Genomic DNA, 7,088 nt, shown 5'->3' with positions numbered 1-7,088 from the left:
ATAGCTCTCCAGATGAATTCCAGTCACCCACTAGACCTGATGGCAAGTTTTGCACCAAACCACTGCCAAAAAAACTGGAAGATTCATTTCCTCCTGCATTGACAAGGCCAGCAAATGCCAGCACTCCTGTGCCTGGAACCGTCTGTGGTGTCCAACCAGAGTCTGTCCCCGGTGGCTTTTGGCAACATTCAGTCATGGCAGTTGCAGCTAGATCCCTCACTCCCGACGACAGGGGTAAAATACTTGCACCGGTGAGCTTGTTTCTGCCGTTTGTGGTGGAGGTCAGGCAGGCAGGCTGAGTTAAACTGCCTCCTCAAGGACAGGGAGAACGCCTCCTTCCTCACCTCAAGAAGGCAAAGCAACAGCGAACTGGGTTATTGGAACCTGAGGAGCCAGCAAAGTTCCCTTCACCTTTCTCCACCACTTTCCCATCGCAGATATCCCAGAAGAACAAAGGGTATCGACGTTGAATTTCCTGTGCATCTGGGATTTACAGTTCACTTCTCATATGGGGGGGGGGGGGGGGGGGGCTACCGTGACTGGAGCATTACTCCTGCATTGACTACACCACTAGACTACCAGGGATTGTAAGGTAGTTTATGGTGGGTGAGAGGGTGCTGTTTTGAATTATTTTATTTTTTTATACTGAAATTGCAAGTAATGCAGTTATGGTCTTGCACAATAGTTTATATACTACAGTGCTCCAAATAAATGCTTTTGAGAACCACTTGGTGGCACATCAAAGGGAGCAGATGGGAAAACTTATCTTGCTGTTCTGTTGACCCATAAAGAGGAGTTACCTGTAACAGAGGTTCAGCATAATAAATCAGCTCCACACATGGGTATGTCATCCCTGATGGCCCCAGTCTTCCAGAGCCCACAAAAGCCCATAAAACTCTTATGAGCATGTGTGAGTGCTCCCTTCTGTGTGGTCATTGCTGCTATCCCCCCCCCCCCCCCCCCTTACAGTTTATTCCAGGGCTTAGACCAACTTCAACTGTGAGGGCAGGTGAGAGGGGTTGTTTGGGTGATTTATTCTGCTGTCCACAGAGAACCTCAGTTATAGGTAAGTAACTCCACTTTCTCTATGGCTAAGCTAGATACAGTAGGCCACACATGGGTGGCTCCCAAGCTGAGGGTACAAGAGTGGATGGTATTTTGAATGTAAATAAATGGCCCTTGCAACCCGGATGCCCAGTGTGCTGGTAGATTGAAGTTATTAGAGAACTAGTTATCGTAACACAAGGATACAGTTGGATTCAGTTCAGTTTTATCTGAGAAGATTTGGCCTCAGTTGGAACAGAGCCCTCTCCTAAGCACTGATAGGGTAGTGATCTTTCTCAAACATCTAATTGTGAGAAATTGTACAGGCAGGTTTTATTGCTACTTTGTTTTTTTTTTGGGGGGGGGGGGGCGGGGGTTAAATGGAAATGACGTTCTTGGAAATTTTTTTTTTTTTAGGTTTGCTCTTCCCAGGCATTCATAGGGATGATTTATCATTAATAGATACCAAAAATATCCTGATGTTTCCATCATACTACTTTGCAGTAAAAAGACAGCCAACTATTAGAACAGCATACACAGGGTGAGGCAAAAAAAACAACCTGTTTTTTTTTGCTGTTTTCAGCAACTGCTTGGCATTTCAATACAAATCTTTACAGCTTTAGTTTGTTGTTACAATGTTTCTCTAAGGACAAGCAGGCCGCCTGTATTCTCACGCCATTCAATGGAGCCCGGTACGGACGCTGACTACCGAGATGATTCGTAGAAATATCTAGGAGCATCCCACCGAACATGTGTTGGTGCCTTTCCACCTGACTCACAAGGGCGGGTCCCCTGGAGGGGCATAATCGAACGGGGTGCCCAAGTTTTCCTGAGGGTGTCCTCGCAGGATGTCCCACGATGGGGCGGGGAAACCCGTATTATCGAAACAAGATGGGCGGCCATCTTTTGATTCGATAATACAGTCGGGGATGCCCAAATCTCAACATTTAGGTGGACCTTTAGAGATGGTTGTCCCCGATTTTCGGCGATAACGGAAACCGAGGACACCCATCTCATAAACTACCAAATCCAAGCTATTTGGTCGTGGGAGGAGCCAGCATTCATAGTGCACTGGTACCCCTGACATGCCAGGACACCAACTGGGCCCCCTAGGGGGCACTGCAGTGGACTTCAGAAATTGTTCCCAGGTGCATAGCTTCCTTACCTTGTGTGCTGAGCCCCCCAAAACCCACTCCCCACAACTGTACACCACTACCATAGCCCTTAGGGATCAAGGAGGGCACCTAGATGTGGGTACAGTGGGTTTGTGGTGGGTTTTGGAGGGCTTACATTTGCCACCACAGGTTTAAGGGGTGGGGGGTGGGCCTGGGTCCGCCTGCCTGAAGTGCACTGCGGTACCCACTAAAACTGTTCAAGGGGCCTGCATACTGCTGTCATGGAGCTGGGTATGATATTTGAGGCTGGAAAAATATATATATATTTTTTTAGGGTGGGAGGGGGTTAGTGACCACTGGGGGGAGTAGGGGGAGGTCATCCCCCCATTCCCTTTGGTGGTCATCTGGTCATTTAGGGCACATTTTGGGGGCTTGGTCATAAAAAAGGACCAAGTAAAGTCGGCCAAGTGTTTGTCAGGGACGCCCTTCTTTTTTCCATTATCGGCTGAGGACACCCATGTGTTAAGCACATGTTTAATGTGAGACAAGGACTTTATGGTAGTGGCACAGCGAAAAATTACATTTCAAGTAAAGCAGGAAAGTTACAATGGTTTGGCAAGCACTCTAACCTCTGAGATTCTTGGCGGTGGGAGAGGTTTGGTAGGAATGGAAAAGTGACTCCAACATCTTACCCCTCATTAAAAAGGGAGATATAATCTACACACCAGTAAGCCTTACCTCTTAGGAAAGGGTAAAAGATCTTCTACAAATCCACTGTGATTTGAGGCAATTTTTTTCCCCCAAACCAGAAAACTAACTTAAGGGCATGCACTGGTGTGGTCTACTTGGATTACAAAGCTTTTATTAATTTGTCATGGTAACATTAACAGATTGGGCAATCTTCTGCCCTAAAATGGGCTGGATTAGAAGTTGAGTGACAGATAGGGTATAAGGTATTGTTAGAAAAATGATTAATGGAATGCCTCCACACTCAGTCCTAGAGGTTATTCCGGTCATTAATAGTAAGATCACACGATAATAAAACCAACTAAAAAAGGGGAAAATGTGACCAATATGTATATATATTTTTTTTTATTATAAAACACTGTAGAGATAAATGAGAGATATGCTCAGATTCAAACTTCACAGTGAGACCAATTAAAGGGAGCCATCACCGCACACTTTTTCCATATCAGATATGGTCAAGTTCATATAAAAAAAATTCTGGATGACAAGTATAGCACCGGTTCCAGCTATCCAAATTTAAGATAATGGTCCACAGAGCACCATCACCAAATACCAGCAAGTCACATTAATCATGTAACATTAGCAATCCCCTAATATGACATTTTAAAGCTCAATAAAAAGGTGGATAGCTAGAATTACTGCTACACCAGCTTGTTTTCAAGTGATGTCATTCAGGTCAATTTTTCATTTTTATATGCTCATAAAAACACTTATACATTTGACTGATACAGGAACAGTGTGCTATGACAGTTCCCTTTACTTGGTCTCACAGTGCAGTTCAAATCTGAGCACATTTATCTCTTTACACAGATAGTAGAAATATATTTTTATTTATTGACCACTTTTTTTTGTTGGTTATCCTATGCTTTTACAGTGATTTGATGGTATAGGATGCATGGGATTATGTGTTTTTGCTCCTTTGCTTTGAGCCATAGTACTAGATAAGGAAAATTTTGCAGCCAAACTGCCGAAGTGCTTATCGGTTAAGGGATTTAATATGAAGTGCAGAAATCCAAAAGGAGATTGCACATATCTACATGGCCTAGAAGAGCCCAAGCAGCTCAGGTGTATAAAGAGATGATAAACCGGTTGTTAAAAGCCAAAGGCTAGTATGCAACTAGTAGAAAGGAGAAGCAGTATGGGATGGGGGTCTGTGCTCAAGGACAAACTTACTCGAGGACCTAACTATATCCTAGAGAACAGACAAGTGTAAACCATTGGACTATGAGCCTTCTAGAACAAGTGGTCACAAGTCCTTAACTATAAATTTGGAAATGTTGCCAATTCACTGGATCGTTATTTGCCAGATGAAAGGATGTATCCTTCTACATCCCAACTGTGTACCTCAGTTTAGATGGCCAGTATCTTCTATTGTGAGATACACTTAACCCATTTTTTTTTGGGGGGGGGGGGGGGGAGGGAGGGGGCAATTTCATTTAAGCCTCTCAAGGAAACTGCAAGTAGCTAAGCTAATGCAACCCTTTATAGAGGCAGAGTGGATGTCTTGCATGTCCTGTGAGTAGTGACCAACTAAAAAAAAAAGGGCACAAATATAAAAATTGCTGTTAAGATCAAAGTATACAACTTTCTCAAAAGCAATAACATACATGGCAAACAGGGATGTGGAGACCTGCTGGTCTCATTTACTATTTAATTTCTAAATCAATACCTGAAAGAGGGTCCTGTGGTGCCAGTAGGGTTTGCTAGACCAAAGTCTCAAAAAAAAACATGCTAGAATAAAATTGAAGTTGGAGAACCACCCCCATGGTCCTAGAGGTAGTGGGCTTCAAATAAATAAAAAGCTTATCTTCTAGCGATAAGCTTCCTATGAGTAAGTTTCTGTTTTGGACAGGAAGCTATGATGAGCTTTGTGTTAAAACCTGTAGCATCAGGAAGCCAGATATCTATTAGACTAGGCACATGAGCTCCTAGCAAGTTTGGGTGGCAGTTAAGCCCATATTTTCTATTCTCTCCCCCTGCCTCCCAGGCTAAGCTAAAGGGGAGCCCTTCTGACAAAGACAGCCTGCCTTAACTCATGTCACTAGAAGGCCCCAGTATTATTTTACATTTGTACCCCACATTGTCCCACCTATTTGCAGACTCAATGTTGTTTACATAGTACCGTAATGACATTCATCAATTCGGTTGATAACAAATACAGGTTGTATTGTGGTCTAGGGAGGTAGGTGTGTACACCCAAGATATCAGGAAGAGCAATATCTTCAGTGGTTCCCAAACCTGGTCCTGGAGGCTCAGGTTTTTGGGATATCCACAATGAATATTCATGCAAATCTCATAGTCATTGTGTATATTCCAAAAACTTGACTGGCTGGGGTGGCTTGGGAACCACTGTTATCTACTGCACCAAAAAGCTTGCTAGGTCTTTTCACAAGGAAAAAAAAATGTGATCCATGAAGGTTTGCTTACAGAGAACAGGGATCAGGTAGGGGGTAGGTGACACAAAGTAGATCTGAATGATCAGTCCTGCTCAAGGAAGCAGCATGCTTCAGTACCTGATCAACTGCATCTGGACACGTGCCTGGAGTGGGTTAATTATTCTTGTCCCTTCCATTAGTGTCTGGATTTGAAGTGGTTGTACCAGTTTACATATGTCCAGAATCTGCTGCAGCCATGTTTGAGAGGAGCAGTATGTAGCCCCAGGCCCTTAAGAGGGGAGGGAAGGGTTACTTTTCTCAGAATACAGAGATCCTATCAAAGGTACAGTATAGTGTTACATGTTAGACCTGCCTACAGCTTGGCCTGTAGTAGCCTGAAAAAAAAAAGTCATGTAGGAAGGTAATTAGTTGCATACCCAGCTACCATGTTATGTTGGTTTAATACATGGTAGTGTTGGAGGAACCCAAGATAGCAAAACTGTCCAAATATCTTTACTGACAAGAACAAAACTGAACAGGCTAGGGTTATTTTTCTGCTCACATCCAGGTTTAGCTACTGTTAAGACCTCTTCCAGGATAAAGAGTTGGCAACTAGATTTGCTTTAAAATGACAACCATGACACTAGCATTTTAATGTTAAGAATAATCCAATAAAATTTGGCAACTCAATACTAAATGCAAAACAATGCTTCATGACTTGATGACCCCTGGGCCTTTGAATGAAGAACTTCTACTTGGTTACAAGAATCTAGGGGAGCAAAGCGCTTCTGTGTATGCAAGAGCAGGACTTTAGGGTGATAGGACCTTAATGTCACCAAACAGGTAGAAAAAGTGACAAAGCCAGAAGGATGCTTGGCTGCACAAGGAGAGGGATGACCTGGAGAAGCTGATAGTGCCCTTATAAGTCTCCAGTGAGGCCTCATTTAGAGTACTGTGTGCAATTCTGGAGACCTACAGAAGGATACAGACAGGATGGCATCTGTTCAGATGGCAGTTACAAAACTGGTAAGCAGACTGAAGTCCTAAAACTGATAGGGTTAGGAACCTCAACATATATACTGGGAGAGATATGAGACCTTTAAAGACCTCTGGTGTTATGCAAGCTTTTTTTCACATTAAGGAAAACTCTGGAATAAAGTATAGAGGAAATAGAACCTAAGAAAATACTTTCACAGAAAAAAGGGTTGTGGATATGCTGCATGGCCTTCTAGTAGAGGTTGTGGAGATGTCAGAATTTAAGAAAGCATGAGATAGCTATCCCTTATAAGAGGAAGGGTTAGTGGTTACTGAGGATGAGCAGACTGGATGGGGCACTTTATCTGCCATCATGTTTCTATGTCCACATGATGCCTGGAGAGTGTTTTAAGTTAGATTATGATTTACAATCTTGTCTGCTGTGAGATACGATTGCTGTATATCCCTGATGCAGCTATCAAAGCAAATGTAGCACTATCAGACTAGGTTGTAATGGAGTAAGTGGAGTATTTCAAGTTGAAGATTTCAATTTTGAAATGTCTTTTTGATAATTTAATATGCAAGGAGAGAAATACTGAATTTTGAAAAAAAAAAGGATTGAGATTATAAATGGCAATATAGCTCTTTTACACAGGATAATCCCACTTTGACAGTCCACCTTTACCATAAAAGGTAAACTTGGATACCTCATAGTCTTATAGACTTCATAGTTAAGTGTAATGCTAGCTACAGCTTGTTATTAGATGTTGTTCTACCTTCTATTTTGCTGTACCAATACAGCCAGTTCTACAATTTCCTTTATTAAGAGGGC

Source organism: Microcaecilia unicolor, chromosome 10 (genome assembly GCF_901765095.1).
Source record: "Microcaecilia unicolor chromosome 10, aMicUni1.1, whole genome shotgun sequence".
Classification (NCBI taxonomy): Eukaryota; Metazoa; Chordata; class Amphibia; order Gymnophiona; family Siphonopidae; genus Microcaecilia; species Microcaecilia unicolor.
This window is presented reverse-complemented; position numbering follows the sequence as displayed.